Genomic DNA, 24,907 nt, shown 5'->3' with positions numbered 1-24,907 from the left:
TGACTCTCCTGCTCTCCTGAATGATGATTTGAATAGTGTTCCGGAGGGAATCCTCCAGAGGCAGATCTCCGTTAATGTTCAATTTGGGTCACTAAATTTTAGTAGTATTACTTTTCATTCACCCATATTGAAAGTTTTTTTCTCTCATCCGTGGAACTTTGAATTCACCACTGATTATGAATGTCAAATTTTGTTGAAACTAACTTTTCAATACCTAACATTTCAATTACAAAAATCAAACGTATTATTTCCTTTTTGCTATTACTCCCCACCCTAACTTTGCGATCAAGGTGACTCAGTGCTACAAGACTCAGCTTATTCTACGAGGAGCATCTTGTTTGAATTTGAGCTTATGAGAGTTTCTGTTAGATCTTGTTTCGACTCTTCCACTAGTTCTCCCAACATATATCCTTCTTGATTCCACACAGCATACCATTCGGGTATATCATATATGTTAAATACAAAAACACTATCAAGCCAACACATTCTGCACTGAGAAAAAACTGGTATGTGGCTTACGTAAAATCGTATGTTACATTTTTTTTATATAAATCCTTTTGGAGTTAACGTACAGCAAACATATAACTGAAAACGCATGTTTTATAATACTTTCTGTATAAATGTTCCATCTGTACGTACTTTCCGTATGAAACAATATAGCCAGTCAGGATCTCACATACAAATGGACGTATATAACATATAGCTGACGAAGGTAAAATACATATATGTATGTAATATAAGGTAGACTGTTAGATATCAGACATCCTGCAACGGCATGATGTAACATCTAAGGGCAGTGCCTATGTAGCATAAAGATAAAGTATGCTCCGTACTGATTTCTGTAGTAAGCAAGCAGATTCCGTATATTTGTACAATATACCGCTGTCCGAAGAACGGATTTTTCTCAGTGTGTTAGAGAATAGAAAACCTGAAAAGTTGCAAAAATTTAGTTCCAGTAAAATGTTATAGTTGCGTAAACTATGCTAATAAAAAAATGTTCTTCCCTACATCAAGCTGCATAGGTTTGCAGCTGAGATAGTAAAATTTGTTTTTTCTTAAGCAGCTGAATGGTTGGCAAGTTATTTTTGGTAGTTGTGGTCCCAGGTTGATTCCTGTGGTGACTCAGCTGGGAATTAGGAATGATACGTCTCTGGAGATTCGACATCTATGGTCATTTAAGCCCGTCGCGTTTGAAGAATGACGTCATTGCCGATCACGCTATCCAAGAAAATGTGAAAGGAAGGAAGCAGTCTGGGACCTTTTTTAGGTACCATACCGGTATTTGTCTGGTGTGAATGAGGAAAACCCAGGAGAAAACTTACTCAGGGTAGCTGGCCGGAAAAAAGCTTTTACACCTTCGCGTAATTGAAACAAGGATCGCTAGCACTGAAAGCAAGAGCATTAGCGACTACACTACGCAGATTCATTTCTGGGGACTCAAGTCTACGTTAGTCAACATATATATTCCACAGATAGGCAAATAGGAAATAACCATGGGAGTCGTAAGAGAACGGTGATATCGATAATTCTAAAATATGAAGAGTATAGTCACCTACAACTTAACTTGAAATTAAATTGCTCTTATTCAAAGGAATACGTTTTTTTTTTATAATACACAAAAACAGTGTGTGGTGTTTGAACAATAATATCATTACAAGGAACTGTGTTCGTAGAAGACACTTTCAACTGTTTTCGGTAGGGATTTTGACACATTTCAATGAAAATGCGCATTTGTGGTATTTACTTCAAGTATCCGGAGTTCGCTAGATGAGAAGGGCTGAGTTATAGTTAGATTTGAAAATGAAATGTAATCTTGGAGTTTTACGTCCCATGTTTATGCCGGTTAGGCTAAAGGAGACTGTGATGGTGAGAAATGAGTGAAATGGTGGAATGAAGAAAGTGGGAGGAAACGGGAGTACCCCGAGAAAACCCACGAGCACGGGTTTGTCCACCACAAAGTCCACACGGCTCGAGCTGGGATCAAACCAACGACCCCAAGCACCGGAGGTGAACGCTCTACCACTGGGTCACCGCGCCCCAACTAGTTAGATTTGAGTTTAACTTTCTGTTCAGCAGCGATCTATACAATACGTGGGCCTAAAGGTTAACGTGAAATCCTGACCACATAAGCTCCCGCAGGGAATCTAACCCGGGTCTTCCGCACCAAAGACCACATAACCAGGAGGAAAGGGTTGAATTATAAACTAACTATCAATAAACCAGCTGAGAGTGCTCCAAGAGCATTGCCAGAACGAACTTAAAAAGAATGGAGAGATGGAGCGGAAAGGATAACTGTGATTGTTCCTACGTGTAAGAGTAAGTCATTTATCCGCCCCTTTTTCTCTTTCTCGCAAAAATTCGCAAAATATCATCTCTCTATGACTTACTGTTCTCCAGATACGGCTCCTTAAATCTCCCGAAATTCGAACATTTTTGGCCAATGTCTGGAAAAAGGTGGCCAGTTGGCCAGTAGCCAGTTGGACAGTGGCAATCGGTTACTATGGGGTACCTAACTGTTCACCATCTCCTAAGGTACTGATCAACACCAATATGATTTCTCTATAGCTTATGGTTTCCGAGATATGGCTCCTTAAATCTCGGGAAATCGGCCATTTTTTGACCAATTATCTAGGGAACGGTAAGAGTGACGCGAAAAATTTAATACCTTTCTCAGATAGTTTTTGATGCTCTATCGAATGCAGGGTTCAAAATTGAAAAAAAAAAAAATCACAAATAACAGACAGAGAATTCAATAAAGAAAGTTTTAAGTTCGTCGAAAATAGTGGCATAACAAATAGGGAAACTAACATAACGACAGCAACTACTAGGGAACTTTAAAAGGAAGATTTTAATGAAAATATATGGAGGTGTGAAGGTAGACCAAAATACATACCGAATGAGATATAATAATGAACTCTACAATAAGTACGACGACGTAGACATAGTAACGCACATCAAACTTAGCCGTTTGCAATGGGTGGGACATATTGTCAGAATGGGGGAAGAAAGAGTAGTGAAGAAAATCTTCCCTAACATCGAAGGAAAGAGAACGAGGGGAAGACCAAGGAGGAGATGGTGGGACACGGTCCTAGAGGACATGAAGGAAATGGGAATACGGAACTGGAAGGCGAGTGCGGCAGACCGAAAGAAGTGGAGGCAGATTCTGACGGAGGCGAAGGCTCATCAAAGAGCTGTAGTGCCATAAAGGAAAGGAAGGAACATAACGACATGATCTCTCTCCCTCTCTCTCTCTCTCTCTCCCTCTCTCTCTCTCTCTTTCTTTCTTTCTTTCTCTCTCTCTCTCTCTCTTTCCCTCTCTTTTCCTTTGAAACATAAATGAGTTCGGAAAACTTGAGTAAATAAGTTCAATATTTGACCAAATGACCGAAATTTGGTTCATTCATTTGGAGTTCAACGTCCCTTTTTGGTTGGTACCGAAGCTATATGACATATGAACGTACAGATTAATTGAGATTCAAACCACCGATTGGATGGGACAAGGTGTTAATTACCCACCCATGGATTTTGGAGAGAGGGCTCAGTTCTTAGAAGTACATGTCAAAGCATATTATTTTTGCTTACTCACACATTAAAACATTTGATATTATTATAATTAAATATGTATATTTACCACCAAAGTCAATTACCCGGTTCACTGGTTAAAATAAGAAAAACTAGTAATATGTTCCGTTAGTCAGCCAGTTTTTACTATTACTAAGCGCTCTCTGATATCGGTCATTTTTATATACCTCCCCCTTCTACTCCCCCAAATTATGGGGCAAAATTTGCATTTAAATGGCATCGGAATTGTTAACTCTTCATCTCAGCGACCCCGAAACCCATGGACTCGGCACTGACAACGGTCATTTTAGTAAGTAACGGTGTCTATTCATGTCCCATATCCTCATAAATGGAAATATTTTAAGCAGATATGCTTCCCAGGAGTTATTATTTTTTTTCGTTAAACTTAAAAAATATTGATCAGAGAAAAACCTCACATACTTCGGGTATGGAAAGATATACAGCGGAGGATCCAGGATATGATCAAGGGAGGGGCTAAACCATATTTTGCCGTTTTATCCAGTGTAAACCAGGATTGAAGCCCATTTTATCCAGTGTATACCTGAGCGTCAAGGGGGGGATATATAGTGGCGGATCCGGGATATGATCAAGGGAGGGGCTAAACCACAGTTTGCAGGTTTATCCACTGTAAAGCTGAGTTGTAACCCGTTTTATCCAGTATATACTTGACCGTCAGGGGGGACTATAGAACCTATAGCCCCCACTTGGATCCGATATATATATAGATAGATAGATAAAGATTTTTTTGTTTGAACCTATAAGCAGATTGGTGAGGTTGAAACCTCATTTGAGTATGAATGGATATTATAACATGGTTCGCTTGAACTTCCGGGGGGCGCGGTGGCTCAGTGGTAGAGCGTTCACCTCCGGTACTTGGGGTCCCTGGCTCGATCATTTTGGACATGACTGTACATCGGTTCGATCCCAATCCGCGCCGTGTGGACTTTGTGGTGAACAAACACCGTGCTCGTGGGTTTTCTCGGGGTTCTCCCGTTTCCTTCCAATTTCTTCATTCCACCATTTCATTCATTTCTCATCATCACTGTCTCCTTTAGCCTAACCGGCATAAACGTGGGACGTAAAACTTAAAGATTTCATTTCATTAAAGATTTTCGCTTCAACTTCCAGCATGGATTCATTCATAAGTGAAAACTTCGTTTGATTTTACTGTCGTTATTAGAGCTAATTAGATCAATAAATGAGTAAAATATACGAACATCTTAATAACGTTGAAGGATGAATAATATTGCAAGCATATAGAGTAGAGCAGTGGTTCTCAACCTAATTTCTATCACGACCCACATTTTATCACATCCTCTTGCCAGCGACCCGCTTATAATTTCTGGTTTGTAATAAGCTTTAGTGGGAGTTTTAATATACCTATTGTGGAGATCTCACGATATCCATCTATTTCTATAACAGTAGAATCCATTTGTAGTATATAGTGGATACAGTAGCGTCCCTAAAAGCGAATGGATTAAAACAAAATTTGGACAGTTCATTCATATTACAAATATCAAATCCATCAGTCATACTGTTTCAAAATGGAGGCCGTTTGAAATTTTTAAAACTTCATTACTTCCTTAATTTTGTATCATATGATTTCTAATTTTGGTTTTAAAAAACTTGGACAATTGTTTAAAAAAGTTATTGAGTATTTTAAATGACTTGATTATGTCCGTCACGAAGAGTGAACTGGATATTGCTGCACTAGTGAAATCACACCATGCTCAGGTATCTCATTAGCTTTCAATTTTAATTGTATTTCAACATGCAGGTTTTGTTGCATTTCTATTTTTCTGGTATTTCAATATGCAGTTCTCATTAGTTTCATATCGTACCTCTTTCATTCAAATTGACATTTAAACAACTCTGCACCTGTTTAAAATGTTTAGTACACCTATTTTTATTGTTCTTAACAATATGTATAAAAAATATGCCTATCAGAACAAAATTCAAAATAATATTTAAAAATATTTTCTGTTAATAGATTCTAATTATATTTATCTCTTCCGCTTATCTTCGCGACCCCCAGGTTGAGAAACCCTGGAGTAGATGTATTTAATAATGTGTAAATTTTGATTTATCCAGTTAGTCGGGGTCGGTAGAGCGTAATACAGCTTTCTTCGCGGCTAGATAGAGGGATGGGCCACCGCCTGTAGTGTGAGAGTTAATCTTACATTATGTTCAGCGCATCCACTTCCAACTGTACCGGATTCAAGCCCCGGTAGCGGTTCGGAGCCCACGTTAAAAGTAGGTAATGTCCTTCATAAGCTCGGTATTGTATAGAGACACAAAACATGAAAACTAAAAATAAAAATCAAGAACGAAATAACGAAGCTTCTTCAGGTACTAAGACTAAATACAGATTAAAATTGTCCACTGACTGCTTTCTATGGCTATGTCAGTCCGTCACACGTATGAGAGGTGACGTCCCTCGACGATCACACTGCCCAGGAAATTGCAGAGGAAGAAAGGAATAAGGTAGGAAAGAAGCGGCCTTGAATCATTATGTTAGAAACTATTTTCGGCATTTGTCTGGTGTGAAAAACGAAAACTGAGGAGAAACCCCACTCAGGATTGCTGGCCTGCAAAAGCTGTTACATCTTTTCGATCGAGTGCTTTCGTAAACGAAAATCAGTAAGAGCTCCCTCATGGCTAAGCTGTTAGCGTACCACCCTTGGCGTTTGAGACATGAGTTCGATTCCCGGCGGAACCTCGTGTGGTTCGGATCCCTCGCTAAGCTGTAGATCTACGTCTCATATAGCCTCGTTGCTGAAAGGGATGATAAAATCAAATCAAAATCAAAGCAGTAAAATCTCAAATAGTCATAGTGTACCCTTTAGCTAATTATTGATCATCAAGATAATCAAATTAATACTTTTCTCGAAGCGATATGCGTCATATGACCCCCTTCAGTCACGAGAACATTGTAGACAGCCTACAAGGAACAAAGATAAGTACACTGAGAAAAAAAGGACTAGGATTCCCGGGGGGGATACATCGTATTTACGCGGGTGCGCTCCTTAAGTAATGTAATTGCATGTATAAAAGTACAGCAAGTGGGAACATCATGCCAAGTCCCAAGTCCGGAGTTCGGCGTCGAACTAGATTCGCTGTGATTGGATAATTTTATTCACATGATTGATTTCGTGTTAAAAACTATTACTCTCGTAAGGTAGGGAGTCACAAATTTAGAAAGAACCAAGAGGGGACACTCATAGGAAGGTAGTAACAACATTACATACCTAACTTACCACCGTTAGAATGGGTATGGCGTTAATTCTAGATTTGAAATGGTGGTCTCACAATACAAAATTTTCGCTGGACGGTGGTGTAGATCGTACTACTGATGAAACAACATTACTTAATGTGGTGACGCACGTAACCTGGTAAAATCAGCATTTACATGCCGACTGGATTATTCATTTTTCTCCGTCTACAAATATGGAAGCACTATTGGGGCTCAATGGTTTAGCGCTCACCTCTGGTGCAAGTTATCTCTGCTGCGATCCAAGCCCATGTGTGTTTGTGGCAGACAACATCGTCTCTGTTGGCTTCTCGTGTTCTTTCTACCCTCCCACATTATCATTCCACCAAATCTTTCATAATCATTCATTCTTATTAAACATTTCTCTCCTTAAGCCCATAGTACATAATTAAAGATAAAATATGATGACTATAAATAAATGATCATTTAAAAATGCAATATAGGTGGAAGAAAAATAAAAGATATCATGAAATTTGTGATACCATGTGCTATTACGATTGAGTTTGTTTTTAATTATCAATTGTTGGTATCTTCAACATTTTTTAAAAAAACAAATCAAGCACCTGAATTCTGAACTAGGCAAAGAACATGACATTTGGGTTTTCAAGTACCCTATATTTACAAGATTACCCTATAGTACCCTATAAGTACTACAGAGGTTTATATTACGTTAAGCTGATGTGGGTCAATTACTCAAAATGATGTAGGTACAGTATGTAATAGCAAAACCAGTGTTCGAAGTGGAAGAAAAGCAGAGGCGGTGTGTTTTATTACGATTTTGACTCGACACACCGGCCATCTAAATGTTTAAATACAGTGAGGGTATGTTGCCTAAAAGATTGCATTTCTATTTATATAATGACTGAAAACCATTAGAGAGCTTCAATGAAGTTACGGAGGGGATATGGGGAGACTTTGATTCCCTCCCCCAACATCTTTCTGAAAAAAAAAATAGCCCTTATTTGGTATTGTAGAGATTTGTACACGAAAATTCTCAAAAACTGAGTTTTTATATTAACAATTTCCTGCGGGAAAGCTCCCGGACCCCCCACTCGACTGAGGGATATTCCAAAGCCCCGGAAGATCCGCCTCCAGAGCAGGCAACCCCTAAATCCGCCCATGCTCAAAACATGGCATTTATATGCGTTAAGGCAAGAATACATGCACATACATAAGAAAGAAACAATAGGCCTACAATATGACACATTAAAACATATACTACATAAACTACTTTCAAGCCATCTCATTTTAAAAATAAAAGGTAGGAAAAAGATTTTAAATTGTTAACTTAGAAATTATTTCTACATAATAAATAAAATCTTTTTACGTGCAAAGCTATTCGTTAATTACTGTGTGTAGAAATTGATTTATTAAAGGTATTTAGCAGTGATGGTATGTCTTGATCACTGAGAAACCAGAGGCGGTATGCCTTCATCTATGAAAAACCAGAGGCGGTATGGCATACCACCACATACCGCCCTACTTCGACCACTGACAAGGTGACCAGAAGTCCCGTTTTAGCCGGGACAGTCCCTTATTTCCAACCGTTGCCCCGTTTTTTTTAGATTCTCAAACGGGACGCCTAAATGTCCCGTTTTCAAGCAAACACGACCTAGGTGTCCCGTAATTATTATTCAAAATATAAATGGTCAATGCTATTTCTACACTTCCGTACCAACACTCATTGGAACAGGGGCGGATCCAGGGGGGGGGCGATCGGGGCGCCCCCCAGAATAAGAAAAGGAACCTAGTTTCTTTGGGGCAAAGTTTGGAGCCCTTAAAAGTATCAGTATGACAACCCACTGCCCCCCCCCCCCGAAGTCGGTCCTGGATCCGCCCCTGCATTGGGAAAGTTCAGCAGTGCCTAGAACTTCAAATATTCAAATGAGAATTGAGTGTTCTGTGGGAATTGAGTGGGAATTCTGAGTGTTGAAGTAGTTAAAAGTATTGTTGGGTAGTACTTAAGTTAGAAACGCTGTGTTATTATTCTTACTTGTGTATTTTGTAAATTGAAAACACTGCTGAGTCCCAAAATGCAATGTGGAAGTCCCACCCCCCACGTCGCCGATTCGTATGCGTCCCGTTTTTGAAAGTAAAAGTTCTGGTCACCTTGACCACTGAGCAAAACACATGAATATTCAATTTGTTCTGCACTTAAAAACTTGAATCTCTATTCCCCACACAAGCATGTTGGAGCATGTTATTTATTTATTTACTTTTTGTATATTTATTATTCCTAATAACGATATAAGGAATAAAATTTTCTGACTACATTTCTTGAAACATAAATTTATATAAACCACGATTGAAAGTTTCAGGTTGGGCTGAGATTCCAATTATTACCCCTGTAGTTTCGAGCCTGGGTGGACAACAACATGATAGTATGTATTCCCTTACTTCTGTTTCCTATTGCTATTTTCATATCATCATCTTAATATAATTCATTGATATTTATCAGTTCTATTCTTTAGTTTTCAAAGCAAAGCGTTGGATATTAAACCAGCTTCCTCTTCCCACATGGACCCGAGTTCGAACATAATAGCCGAAAAGTCTCCGAAAAAAGAAATCGGGTATTTAGCATGCGTACGTACAAAGTCCCAGGTTAATTTCCGGGTATGACTTGAATGCAGGCGTGCATCCACAATTTTTGTTGGGAGGGGTCCAAAGTTTGGGGGAATCCGATAATATAACATGCTATGCCTATGTAGGGCTAATGTTAAACAGTGTTGTTCTGCAACTTAAAAGCAGTGTTCGTAGGTTTCCTGAAGAAAATTTCCCTCAACTGACACAAAATTTTCCCTTTTCTTATTAAATTTCCCCTAGTTTGTTGAATGTCCAATTTCTATGACAGAAGTCATGTAATGAGCATGGGCACAAATCTGTCTTCAACATTGGGGGGGGGGGCGGTAATACCGTTCCCATCCATGTTCAAAATATTTATGAAGTTGAAAAACAATGCTGTGGAGCAGGGTTGTCTTCAACATTGGGAGGCAGGCAGGTTTGAGTCTTATTTTGGGAGGACATCAATTTCATCTCACTTTCCTTTGTGGAAATCGAAGACAAATAATCACATTTCTCCCCCCAAAAAAAAAACACTTTTCAAATCGGATTATTGGGGGGGACAGCCCCTCCAGTTCCAAGATTGGAGAGGACTTGTCCCCCTCATTCCCCACGGATTTGCACCACTGGTAATAAGAATAATTTAGTTATAATAAAGAAAGTGCCAACTAGACTTGTTTTATTTGTTTGCTTAGTTTTGCCTTAGTTTTAAAATTTTTCCTTCACTCTTTCTAACAATTACAGACAAATATACCCAACAATGGATGCGAATTATGCTACTTGAACATACACACAAACTATTACTATTGTATTGGTGTATTTCTGAAGAACAAACAAAAATTTAAGCATTCACATTGGCAAGGGCGGCCATCAGGGGGTCAAGGTGGGGCGCTCGCCCCCTAGAGGAAATTGTACTTCGGAATATCGAAAACCCAATAGAATTTTTAAAATAGTTAGAACAAAATTTGAAACTATATTTGAAATGTCGTTTTTTCTTGCCCCCCCCCCTTGGAAACCACAACATGGGTGCCCTTGCATATTGGTCAATCAGTCAACGCGAGAATTTCCCTGGATTTTTCAGTTTTTTTTTGGAAAATTCCTTTTTCCCTTTATGGTAAATTTTCCTATGAAATTTCCCTAGATTAGGGGAATTTCCCTCAAACTACGAACACTGCTTACAAGACGAGAAGTGATTGTTAAGTACTACTATCTACATTCTCAGAAGTGATAGAACTAGATTGTTTTTATAAGAAAAGAAAGAGTACAGGTGAAATGTAAGATAAAAACTTCAGGTTACATCAATCATTTCTTTGCTAAACAAGTGTTTTTTTTTTTTTTTTTTGTTTGTTTGTTTTTTTTAAGGAAGGGTACAAATGTATGTCGAATTACGAGGTTTTGGTGAGTGGAGAGTCCGAACCCGGTGAAACCCCCGCGTGGGTGCCCCCCTGCGTAAATGCTAAACTGAAATGTAATCTCCTTTATATAAAGTTGTGTTTCAAAAAGAGGCCGTAAAATTGCATTCAAACGATGACCCTCAGTAGGGAAGTGAAGACCTTACCGTTGAGTAACTGTCATCCCACGCTTCTCCATATAAAGTCACAAACAGAACGTATCAAGGTTTCTTTATTTAGAGGCTGTGAAAATCTGATAGGAGAGTTTTCAAAACGGAATTCAACAGCTGCATCGGGAGCTTCTGATCTAAAGGAGATTTGAATAAAGTTCTTGGGTTAACGACTATAGTGTTTTGGCTTAGTATGATACAGGTGTCTCTGAATCAGCATTTGGCTAGCTTCTATATATATGAATTCTCTGTTCTCACGCTACGTTGGTCTGCGCGACAAGGAAAACCAAGAAAAAACAATGGTTGTTTGAAGACGTGAAAACGTGACGCGTCGCTTAATTAGGTCAAAGTTCATCTAACTTACAGACGAATGAATTCAGCCGCAACCAACAAAGGACTTGTGTCGAAGTTGAAAATAAACAGTAGGCGTTAAAGTGTTTTTTTTTCACTACTCAAATTTCTTACAGCGGTGTTCCAGACGCGATGGCGTCTGTCGTTATAACAAACAAGATGTCTGTCTTGATCGAAGCAACTTTCAACTACCGTTGGTGAACATTTGATCATCCGATCAACAAACTAACTTCAAGATTAGTTGGTTGCAGGGTACCTTTTCTTTGACTACCGAAGCTACGTATTCGAGGGGTAGAGCTGTAGCTTAACGTGTAATTCGAACCATCTGAACTCCCACTGGGAATCGAACCAGGTCTACTGCATAAAAAAACGAAAGTCTCTGAACTATATCTTTCAAGGTACACTCTTGTTCAAAAAACTTGGCCACGCATCTCTCTCTAAAAGTACATGTTCTTGCAACCAATAAAATTTTACCTTTTGTATTGAAATCAGTAGGAGGTCACATCAGTAAAAATTTTACAACTGTATCAATACATGTTAAGAGAAAAAATGAGAAGAAATCTTTGAGTTTAACGTCCCACGATTATGCTCTTTCGGCTAAAGGAGACGATGATTAAAGCAAGAGAATGATGAAGGAAGAATTTGTGGAATGAGAAAGTGGGAGGAAACGGGAGCACCTTGAGAAAACCCACCACATGATGATGTCCACCACAAACTTACTTGACCGGGAATCGAACCAGGGAACACACACATCAGAGGTAAACTCTCTACCACTGAGCCACTGACACGATCAAAGCAAGCTATATTGGCTACCAGGGGCGCATCCAAGGAAGGTTCCACCGGTTCCCCACCCCCACAAAAAAACTTCCTAACTCAAAATACTTTCTCGATAAAACTATCCTTGTTTAACAGGGAAATGATTGATGTAGCATAAAAAAAAATTGAACTTACACTCATAGGTGCCGACACGAGGAAAACATTGGGGGGGCTCAACCACCGTAAACAGGAACAAGGAATTTGTTAGATGTAGGGTTAGTTTGTTCAAAACCAACTGATTTTAATCAGTGATGGATTTAGACACCTTACAGCCTGAGTCCGCCCCCCCCCCCCGTTCAATTCTAGTAAGCAGCTTTCATTCGTTTTCTCCCCAGCGGCGCAAATCGAGGGACGGACAAAACATTCTGCTGTAGTCTTTTTTTTTTTTTTTTTTTTTTTTTAAATAAGCGATGTTTTGTCCGTGCAACTTCACAGTATTTATGAAGTTGCAAAACAATGCTGTGGAGAATCAGGGAGCAGAGTTCTCTTCAATATTGGGAGGTGGGTAGATTTGAGGCTTATTCTGGGGGTTGGAGGGGATGAAACTCATATTACGGTAGATGAATCTGATCTCTTAGGTGAACCTATTGTAGAGTAAATATGTATTAGGCGATGTAGATAAAGTAGTGGTTCATATCAGTACAAATCAGTGCCGTGAACAGATTCTTAAATCTTATACATGCATATTTATAATTGGTATGTTTCTACTTAGGCAAAAAAAAAAAAAAATCAAATCGGATTATTGGGGGGACAGTCCCCCCAGTTCCAAGATTGGAGGGAACATTTCCCCCTCAGCATCCCGGGATTTGTGCCAGTGTTTCTCCCTATTTGCGTTCCACGTTTCTGTGTGCCAAGAATGAACTACTGACAGCTCGTCACAATGCAGTTGCAGCCCTCCTTGCTGGTCTAGCGGATATCGCGTGTGCCTTTGGTGTCCAGAGTCCCGAGTTCGATTCCCAGTGAAACAGCATTGAACGACAGTGGGTCGGATTTCACCTTAACTCGTAGGTCCACGTCTCATATAGCCGCGCTGCTGTAAACATACGCTGAATGATAATCAACTCAATTCAATAATATAGTTGCAACAATTCAGAAACGACAATGGCTAATAATCCATTATAACCAATAAACTGTTTAGCCTTTTATTGCACAATAGGTTTATTTAATTTCTCAACGGACATCGATGGAACATGATTATTTGCCCTTAAATGAAAAATGTCCGTAAAAGGAAGTGTTTTCTCCCACAACACACATATTTTTACAGGGAGCGACAAAAAAAAAAAAAAAAAAGTTTGTTCACATTATGGGGCTGTCCGCTAAGAGATGTTTCACTGTATAAACATTGCCAATATTTAAATGATACAGTACGGCTTTCTGCGCCTGTATTTACTTGTAAAATAGATGTAATATTAAGATATGACTACCAAATTTTAAATTTCTCATTAAATTCTAATATTATGCCAATCTAAACTCACTTGTGTTTAATTGACACTTTCTTCCATCCAGGTGCAGGTTTGTAGGCGGCAAACGGAGAATTACTTCTTTAATATAGCAAAGATTTGCCTGCGGATTTCGATGCGCATTATAAATTCGTCTGCAATAAGATAAGATCGAGTGCTGCAGAAAGTTCTTGATGACAATTTAAAATTGCTAACGCGTTCTATAATAGTTTTTGTTCTATAATAGATCGTAGATAGAACTTTAGTCGTCCTAAGGAAGAAAAGAATCTCCCCTCTGTGCAAGTGGCGGATGGTAGCGAAAAAAAAAATGGAATATGTATCCCTATTGTCAATCTCTGACATAGAACATTCATTCTACACTTTTTTCGTTCTCATTACAAAACGATCCAGTTTTCAAATTTGCAATTAACACTGTTTACCAGTAAATAGTGAATGAATAAATGAATAAATAGAATTAAAACATTTCACTAAAAGTCACATTCCTCTTCTTCCAGAAAACAAACGATAACAAGTCACCAGAATAACGTTTACTTTTTTCTATCAGCATCAGCGATAAACTAAAACACCGACCCGACATGACACGACACGAAACCTTTGTAACAAGAAACAAGGGATGTATACGTTACTGTCTGCGTTTTCTCCACAAAATGATCAAAACCCAATATGTGAAATTATAGAAAGAAAGAAAATCAGAAGAAAGGGACAGAGGCAGCTTTGATTTTGTGCAACCAAGGGTCATAAACCCCTATTTCTGCAAACAGGGGTCATAAACCCCTATACAAAGTACCATGTGTATTAAGGGCTAGCAGGGGAAAGTATTAAGGGCTGGGCTTCCAGAATTCCTTAAAAAAAAAAAAGCTCCACTGTACTTGTCCTTACATCATATACTAATAAAACGACGGTAATTCTTTTACTCTCTCTGTTTGCTTTGATATTGCAGAACGACAATGCTCATCAGTCCAGTCGCCAGTAAAGAATTGAAGCTGGAAGCGGGAGGGAAAAAACGTAAGAACCATATAATCTCTTTCCACTTTTCAATAACAATTCTGAACTAACTAAATACTATGTTCTGAAAATGAAGATGCACGTGAGTAGTCAGTTTTCAAAAAAACACGAAGTCTAGAAAAAGTATTTTGAAGAAATAAAAATACGAAAACAGAACTGAAACATTGGGGGGGCTCAGCCCCCTCATCGGCAACATTGGGGGGGGGCTAAAGGGGACTGAGCCTCCAGGTTCCGGCGCCTATGCTTACACTTCATCTGTACTCTTTTTCTTATAAAAACCATCTAGTTCTAAGTTATATTTTTTTTTCTGAAAATATAGATAAATACAATTACTTATCTGGTATAGAATAATACCTGTTCAATACTACATTGACGTAGGGGCTTTTATTATTCGACCTTTCCCAGCTTGGACTCCTCCCAACAAAAAATTCGGGGTTCGAACCTGTTGGCTACCCTCACATCCATAAAAAGGTTCAACTTTTAAAAGTTGTCAACTTACGGAGCAATGTTAGCACAATGCTATACGAATAGTTCAGGAGATATATGATTAAATTCAGTTAAATTTGTGGCCAAATTGACTTATGTTAAATTAATGTATTCTATATAGGAACAATTTTGGCCAACGTCTAAACTAGTCTTTGAGATTTGTTTGCGAATTGTGTTGCAGAAATTCGATCTTTATCGGCGTTCACAGGATAGTCTTTGTCTATCACATTTTATATGCCTGCTGGTGGTCAAGCGGGTAACGCGCGTGCTTTCTGTGAGCGAGGTTCTGAGTTCGATTGCCAGTTAGACTACTTGCCTCGCGTACAAACCCGAGTAGTTTCTATTCCACTTGAAAGAGTAGGTCCTGTCTTATAATAGCCCCGGCGTTGAAAATGGGTGTTAAACTTCCAATCAGCCCAAAACAATTCAGTATTTCATATTTAATCATTCTACCAATTTTTTCCATCATTATCCAGGTGCATTTACCACCTGTTTCCTGAATAGCTTCCTTGCTTTCTAAACTTCCAAACTATGCTACGCAGAAATGTGGCAAGTTTTACAGAATGGCTATATGTCTTATTCTTCTTTCATAAGCATCTTTTGCCTCCATTTTACCTTCGTGTTCTGAGCAAAGTCACTTATGTCTTATGAATTCAGAGAAACAAAGAAAAAAATATTTTCTCTAAATTAAATGACAAATATGTTATTGTCATATAGGCAATTTTGTTTTCAGAAACTTGCGGCGCCTCAGTGGTAGAACGTTAACCTCTGGTGCATGGGGTCCTTGGTTCGATCCCAGCTCGTGCCAAGTGAACTTTGTGCTGGACAAACACCGTGTGCGTGGGTTTTCTCGGGGTTCTCCCGTTTCCTCACACTTTCTTCATTCCACCATTTCATTCATTTCTCATCACCGTCTCCTTTAGCCTAGTCGGCATAACCGTGGGACGTATTTCATTTTCTTTTAGAAACTGAGCTCCTTCTTGGCCAAGCGGTTAGTGTACGCGCCTTTGGTGTGGGAGATTCCGGTTCGATTCCTGGCGGGAGCTCATGTGATTCGGATTCCACGTTAATCAGTAGGTCCACGTCTCATATAGCCTTGCTGCTGAACGGGACGTTAAACTCAAAATCTACTCAACTCTATTAGCAACTTGCATTTGAGGGTATCTTTGGTAAGCAACTATATTTTCCATTAATTTCCTGTTTCTGCATTCACCAATATTATTAAGTTTTCTTTAGTGAAGTGGACTTACAATAGAAAGATATAATATTCAATGTTTAGGTGGATATTAAGTCATAGATTTCAAGAAACTGTGCAGGTATTTGCAATTGAGTAATAATAGGAACTACGCGTTTTAGAAAGCGTAATTGTCAAGGAAAAAATAAGTATTATATATTTGTTACCTCTTTATACACGGACGCGAGTGGAGATGTGCATTGACATGTTGCAGATGCGGTTGCATTGCTGCTTTTTATCCATGAAAACCTGAAACTATCATCGTCTACTTGAGAATAGTCTGAATTTTGAGAACGAACCACATCAGGTGAACTGTGAAACGTTGTCTGTTCGTTTGGCGAAATGGTAGGCCCATACGCACGTGGCATCGAATTCGATTTCCATTCGATTAGTAAGAAGGAGAAGGAAGATAAGAAAGAATAAGATGGAGGGGAAGTAAATAAGCAATGGTCGGGAATAGAAAGTATGGAGGGGAACATGAAAATAGTTAAGAGAGAACTAAAGAAATTAGGGGACGTTTCAACGTAAGGGAATAAGAGACTATTGGATGTGTTACGCATAAGGAAGAAGAAGAAAAAAGGGAAGGAAGAAAGAACAGAGAGGCTTATGGAAAGAATAGGAGTGGTTTACAAGATAAGGTGTAGTGAATGGTGAAACGAGGAAAAAAACTGAAAGAATGATTAAAACAATACAAACATGACGTAAGGTTAGAACGAGAAAGAAATGTCAATTTTAAGCACGTAAGTGACACGGGACATAATATTAGTTGGTGCTAGATTGAAGTGTTAGGACTGGAACAAAGGTCGTTAATAAGTAGAGACCGGATGTTTAGGCACTAAAAACCTGGAAAATAGGCAGGCAAATAGGCACTAAAAATTTAAAAAATAGGCAGTAAAATAGGCACTAAAGTGTAACTCGAAACAATGAAGATAAATACTCAATATAATTAAAAAATAGATTCAAGTCATAGATAATGTTGAAAGAATATAGAAACATACTTCTTTGTTAATATCTTTTTTTATTGTATATATAAAAACGAGGGAGAACCTGAAAGATGTCCACATACGTCAAGAGGTGATTCATGACATCAAAAGAAGACTAAAAGTCCTTTTGTATGCTGTCGAATTCCACGTCGTGTAGGAGTGACAAGGGGGCGAACTTAAAATCTAAAATCAAATCCTGACAATTGGAACTAGACATAAAAGTGTGCACATACTTCGGGAGGTGATTGGTGACATTCAAGAGGACGTTTTGTCTTCTTTTCATGTCACGAATCACCTCTCGAAGTATGCGCACATCTTTTGGTTTCGTTCCAATTGTCAGGATTCGATTTTCGATTCCAAGTTGACACTCTGTCACTTGTACATGACACGGAATTAGACAAAATACACGAGGACTGTTTGTCTTGTTTTGATATCACTAATCACTTCCCGAAGTATGTTCACATCTTTGAAGTTCACTCTGTATATATATTGCAACGTACCACGTGCTTGTGTTTACAAACACCTAATATACACACAAATATGTGTGTATTATTTATGTTATATAAATTACATTTTTCCAATGAAGGCTTAATTTGAAGAAAATGCATAGAATAGGCAACATTAGGCACTAAAGCAATTATTTAGGCAGTAAAGGTCGAAATAGGCAAAATAGGCAAAATAAAATTGGCTTAAATCGAAACTATAACCCCCCATATAAACTTTAAAATGTTATTTTTGGTCATATCTTTAATATTAAAGAATAGGCATTTTGCCTAACATCCGGTCTCTATTAATAAGAAAGTGAAAGGAGGCCAGATTTGTTGAAAAATAACGAAGATTTGTTATGAATTGGAATGCAGGACTTATAACTGACGACTGTAGCTTGGGGGCCGCGGTGGCTCAGAGGTAGAGCGTTCACCTCTGGTGCTTGGGGTTACGGGTTCAAACCCTGCTTCCGCCAAGTGAACCTTGTGGTGGACAAACACCGTGTGCGTGGGTTTTCTCGCGGTTCTCCAGTTTGCCCCCACTTTCTTCATTCCACCATTTCACTCATCTCTCATCATCACCGTCTCCTTTAGCCTAAACGGCATAACCGTGGGACGTAAAACTCAAAATTTCATTTCATTTTTTTTTTAATTTTTAGCTTAGTTTTCTGCCGGATTCGAGAGGAAAAGGGAGTTCTGGTGTTTAGTTTTAATTGGTTAACTTTTGTAATGATTGATTGAGTCCGTTATAACCATCCAATCAACGTTTATAACCAGTTTATGGGATGCTATTATATTTAGATGCAACTCCCACTTCCTTCTACCGTGTCTGATGAAGGCAATTGATATGTTCAGTTAGTTGGCGAAACTATTACACAGTTATTATTCTTAAAATAATGTTGCTTTACTCAGTAATTGTATTTCTAGTTTAAGAGATTTCCATTCGTAAACTTACCTTGAATAAACACGAGTAGTAATGAAATGAAATGAAATCTTTAAGTTTTACGTCCCACAGTTATGCCAGCTAGGCTAAAGGAGACGGTGATGATGAAAAATGAAGAAATGGTGGAGCCATCGGCTCGAGCTAGCTCCGTTGAAACGAGTCCATCGGCTCGCTTCGACTCGGCTCAACTGAGCCGATTGCTCGAACCGGCTTGGTTGGGGTGAGACATCAGCTCGGTTCAGTTCGTCTCGGGTGAGCCATTGGCTCAAGCCAGCTCGGTTGGGTGAGCTGTTGGCTCGGCTCACTTCTCTGTTCGGCTCGATAGAGAATGAGCTGTGAGCCGAGCCGCTCGAGCCGTTAACACCCTAAACCCGGGCCGAGCAGTTTTTAACATGTTTGGCAAGCGTCGTATAACTTTTAACAATTTTTGGCTCAAGTCCGAATAGCCCTATTTACTCCATCTGTCCATCTGTCATGATTGTACACGGTGTTATAATAATAATAATAATAATAATAATAATAATAATAATAATAATAATAATAATAATAATAATAATAATAATAATAATAATAATAATAATAATAATAATAATTTGTAGTAGTAGTAGTAGTATCATTGATAATTATATTGTCTATGTAGGATACTTGAAGAGAGTAATTGAAATACACACAGAGCTCGATTTGACTCGTTTTGGCTCTACTCAAAAGAGTTGGAAGATGTTTTTCGAGCCGAGTTCCCGAGTCGAGCTCAAAGATGTATGTTTCGAGTCGAGTCGAATATCAAAGAAAATTCGCTGGTGCCCATCCCTATTAACAAACGGCATATGATTGTTCCTTGCCCTCAAATGTAAACGATACTAGAGTTAAATTTGGAAAACTTAAGTTAAACTAGAGTGGTCCAAAAGTAGGTATACACCCCTGCATTGATCAAGTATAACATTCCAGTCTATGGGTTTATTTGGTTCGGTTATTCCGAGCTTAAGATATAAGTAAAAACACATTAAGAACAAATAATAAAAAAACTAAGTCCACCTGATGGATAACAATACGAAATGATATAAAATGCAATGAGCTGAAAGTATGATACTGTATACCTACTTTTGGGCCACTGTATTGCAGAAGTCGATCATTCTAGACTGACATTTAGAGTTCTCTTCGTTGCTAAATTGTTAATGTACGTGCTTCCTATTCTGGAGACCTGGGTTCTATATCTGGTTAGAACTCATGTAATTTAGATCCCACGTTAAGCTGTGGGTCCAAGTTTCATATACCTTTCATGTTTAAATAAGACACCAATCTCCCAATCAACCGTCCGACCAAAGTACAATTTGAAAACTTGACACGTAAAATTTTAAGAGGAGGGGTGGAATCTGGAATGCATGCTAAGAGTAGATAAACAGTTCACGTTTACTTAAAATTGATTTTGAAAGAGGACAAAAGAAACTGGTAAGTTATTTTTCCAAAGCAAAATTAGTGTTCTTTAATTTCCTTCTATTGCGTTCTACAGGTTACAAAATAATAATAATAATAATAATAATAATAATAATAATAATAATAATAATAATAATAATAATAATAATAATAATAATAAAAAGAGGAAGCAACACTAGAGGAAGGGACTTCAAGGCACCCACGTACTGTAATCTGAGTTACGGTTGTTCGGCTCGTCAAAAGTTCCATGCTGACTCTGCGAGTTTATTCAAGACGCAAGACAAAATAAATTGTACGTGCCAAAATTTCACATGTTGTTCCCATGCAAGAGGCTCAGTTCCTATTATGGATGAATTACTGAATCAACAAGCAAAGAAAGGAATGACGAGAGAAACAAGCGTGTTTCGTTTCACGTTGTGTGAAACTGTGCTAGACTTCCAAACTATGCGATCTCAATACTTAAACTGGTCATTGTACGAGGGGTATCGTATATTTTGTAACCTCCAGTTGTTCTACAGGAATAAGATCAGGGATGGAGAATTTACTCCTGAAGCAGTGAAGCCATATTAAAAGTTAATTTCTTCTATGTCTTACCATTTTTGTTGTATGAAGATTGATATTGAGTTCCTTTGTGGCTAAATGGTTTGCGTACGCGCCTTTGGAGTGGGAGACCCGGGTTCGTTAATCAGTAGATCCCGTCTTATATATCCCCGGTGCTGAATGGGACGTTAAGCTGAAAATCAAATCAACTCAACTAAAGATTGATATTCAAATTGCAAGGAATAGTAAATTTCTACAAATTGCGCATGGTGGATCACTGGTAGAGAACCTACCTCTGGTATGTGGGTCCCCTGCTTCGATCCCCGACCGAGTAAGTTTGTGGTGGACAACATCATGTCCGTGGGCTTTCTCGGGGTACTCCTGTTTCCTCCCACATTCTCATTCCACCAATATTTCCATCATCATTTACTTGCCTTAATCATCCGTCTCTCTTAGCCTAAAGGGCATAATCGTGGGACGTTAAGGTTCTTCACTACAGCGAACTTAAACTACCGCTAATTTTAGAGTTTTTCTACAATATCTTCAAAATAAATAAAAATAGGCCTATTCGAAAAGCAGAAACGTAGTGAAATAGAAAATACGATTTTGCATGTGATACCGTTGTCACAACTTATCTATCTGCTTTCGATTTGCAACTGTAGATAGATTAAGCGTCTTTTGCGTATTCTGTAAATAGCGACATACCAAAAGCAGATCAGTGAATTGTGGTAAAAGTATCACATGCAAAATCATACTGTCTAGTTCACTACGTTTCTGCTTTTCGAATACTTGAATTTGTTTTGAAGATATTACAGAAAAAACTCTAAAATTAGCAGTAGTTTAATTTCGCTGTAGACCCTTAAACTGAAACATTTCATTTCAATTTTCCTACAACTGCGATTGTTGTACAGCAGGGGTAGGCAACACGTTAACCACGGTCTACTAGTTCAGTGGTTTTCAACGTGGGCGTTAACAGGGAATCGATTTAGGATTTAGGATGTAGATTTCTGGACCCTCGGCATTTAAGGCCATTCAGCCCGTCACGCTAACAGGGAATCGAGTCCGGGATCATTTGGATACATGATAGAGCACACTTTTTGTAAATCATACTCTGTCCACATGATTAAAATTGATGCAAATCAAATGTGCATATGGAGAAGAATGAAGAATACTAATTGCTATTTTGTAATACGCTGTTTAACACCAGGGATATTATCCTAGCTTCTGAGAGATTGTATTCCAGAAGGGTTTGTACCTACATTCACGCACATCGACTGCGAGCACATAAGCCGTGGGTAATCATTATAATCATCATCACCATGATCATCATAGGTATTGTGCCATTATTGTCAAGTCATTTGATACAACTGCACAGAGAAAAATCCGTTCTCCGGACAGCGGTATATTGTACAAATATACGGTATCCTCTTGCTCACTATAGAAATAAGTACGGAGCATAAGTTATCCGTATGCTACATAGGCACTGCCCTTAGATGTTACATCATGCCATTGCAGGATGTCTGACATCTAACAGTTTTCCGTATATCACATGCATATACTTATGTTTCCTTCGTCAGCTATATGTTATATACGTCCACTTGTATGTGAGATCCTGACCGCCTACATTGTTTCATACGGAAAGTACGTATAGATGGAACACTTATACAGAAAGTATTATAAAACATGCGTTTTCAGTTATACGTCTAGTGTACGTTAAGTCCAAAAACTACAGGAATTACGCATGTAACCTATCTTTTTAAGTATGCCACCTACATTTTTTTTTCTCAGTGTGAGAACTTCAATACACCATGGTCTTCAGATAACCTCTCCGTCTTCACGTAGGATTTTTTCCGTTTTAATACCATCCATAAACTGTGGCCTCTTTTGCTCTCCCCCTTTTCCCTTCCACCTTCTCTTCTCAGAGTTCATATTCATTCGTATGGACAAATTACAGTACGTTAAGACGTATGGACAAATTACATATTCATTCGCATAGAGAGTTAGATTGTACATAATTGAAAACCGTATCGAAATTGGATCATTTGGTGAAACGGGAAATAGAGTTGAACTGACAAGCAGGGTACCAGGATTAGAAATAGCATCTATGAAAAAAAAATGGACTAATTATTGTCCTAGAAAGGTTTCAGAAACACTAATTGTTTGTGTGCTCAGCACTTATTTTTGTTCCCTTTCCCAACTTTTATGGCAGGCTCAAAGTTTATTTTAATAACAGTCGAATTATATGCTTCCTGAAGTCCTGTATTCTCGGCAGTAGAAAAACTAAGGTTTCTAAGCCTCTTCCGATGGTAATGTTCATGCTTCTCTTACTTAAAAAAAACATTATTATCATCAAACGATTTAATCTAATATAAATAAAATAAAGAGTTTGTTTGTGCGTTTGTCTGTCTATGTGGCTGTGTGCGGCCTGGGAACCAAACGAGAGGATCGAGAGTCACCAAGTTTTGATCACGGGTACCTTTGTCCAGGTCCCAGACCAAGATGAAGGTTTTTCCTTTTTTTTTAAATTTCGAACCAGGCGGGTCTCAGGAGGTTTACCATGACACGTAAAGGTAGTCGAAAATTACTGATATTAGGGTCGAATTCATAGTTTTTGCGGTCGCTGAAATTAATGATGAAACTCCGATCGCATTCACTTCCAAATTCACCCTATTATGGTGTGGGAAGGGGGTGATACCGAGACATGTTAAAAATAAACCAAAATGACCGATATTAGTGTCAAATCCATAGTTTTCGCGGTCGCTGAGATCAATGGTGACACTTCCATTAGCGGTGACTTCCAAATTCAGCTACCATTGTATGCGGGCCGGGAGTCACGGGGGGTCGGGTTACCGAGACATGTAAAAGTAGTAGAAAATGACCGATATTATTGTCGAATTCATAGTTTCCGCGGTCGCTGAGATCAATGGTATTAACTTCCAAATTCACTCAATTCGGCTGCGGGCCGGGGGTCACCGGGGATGGGGGATTACCGAGACGTAAGAATAATACAAAATCACATATATTAGTGTCAAATCCATAGTTTTCGCTGTCGCTGAAATCAATTTTTACACTTTCATTAGCGATGACTTGCAAATACAGCTACCATTGTATGCTGGTCAGGGGTCACCTGCGGAGGGTTCCCGAGACAAAAATAATCCAAAATGACCGATATTAGTGTCAAACCCATAGTTTTCGCGATCACTGAGATGAATGGTGATACTCACATAGGCGTTGATGCAGCCCTCATCGGCTGGGGGCCAGAGGCGTTCTTTTTTAATTCGAACCAGGGAATCCCAGGGGAGTTTACCGGGATATGTAAAAGTAGTAAAAAATGACCGATATTTTTTTTTCGTTCAGTTCGTTTACATAGATATTTTATATGACCCATGTGAAGAATGAGTATATTCAGCTAGTTTAAGAATAATATAAGCTTAAGATTTTAATACAAATAGTCTTACTGACTAGACGAGAACTAAGGTTTTAACTTCGAAATAAGGCGACAAACATAGAAATTCTTGTCTTGTTTCTCAGACAAGAATCGAGACAGGAAAATAAATTTAGGGCGTTCAGAGTAGTTGTGGTCAATAAAATGGTTGTTCAGTTTTTAGAACTAAACAAAACCAGTTTCTCTTTTTTTAAAAAATTAAAAAAAGCTGTTTTATGAAAATTGGTTCGGCTTTCTTTCAATAACCTGTTTCAGTTTTCTATCACGGCGAGTTGCGGTTTCAAAACTGGTTCAGTTTTCAATCAAAACCAGTTTCAGTTTAACTATCAAAAACGGATCTGGTGAAAAACCAACCGGTTTTGGTGAATTGGCATCATTGTGCAGCTGTAGTTTCCGTCCTTCAGGGAGACGAATTACACAGACACACACACAAGTCCTGTGCACCGGACTCCAAAGTACGTATTCGACGTATTTTGTTATACAGAATCCAAATTTCGAAACCCCAGGTCGATTGATCGTGTGAATTTTGTTTTATGGGTGAAAAACATATCTGGTGTTTTACGTACCCAAATTCGCACCAAAATTCGCTGAAGTTTTTCGCCAATAATAATAATTAAATATATATATATATATATACGATCGATCGTCTTGGGGTTTCGAAATTTGCATTCTGTATAACAAAATACTTAGAATCCATACCCTGGGATCCACTGTACAGAATTCTTGTTTATTTGTATGGCTGTCTTCCGTGTAAT

The sequence above is a fragment of the Thermobia domestica genome, chromosome 6 (genome assembly GCF_964235325.1).
Source record: "Thermobia domestica chromosome 6, izTheDome1.hap1.1, whole genome shotgun sequence".
NCBI lineage: Eukaryota > Metazoa > Arthropoda > Insecta > Zygentoma > Lepismatidae > Thermobia > Thermobia domestica.
This window is presented reverse-complemented; position numbering follows the sequence as displayed.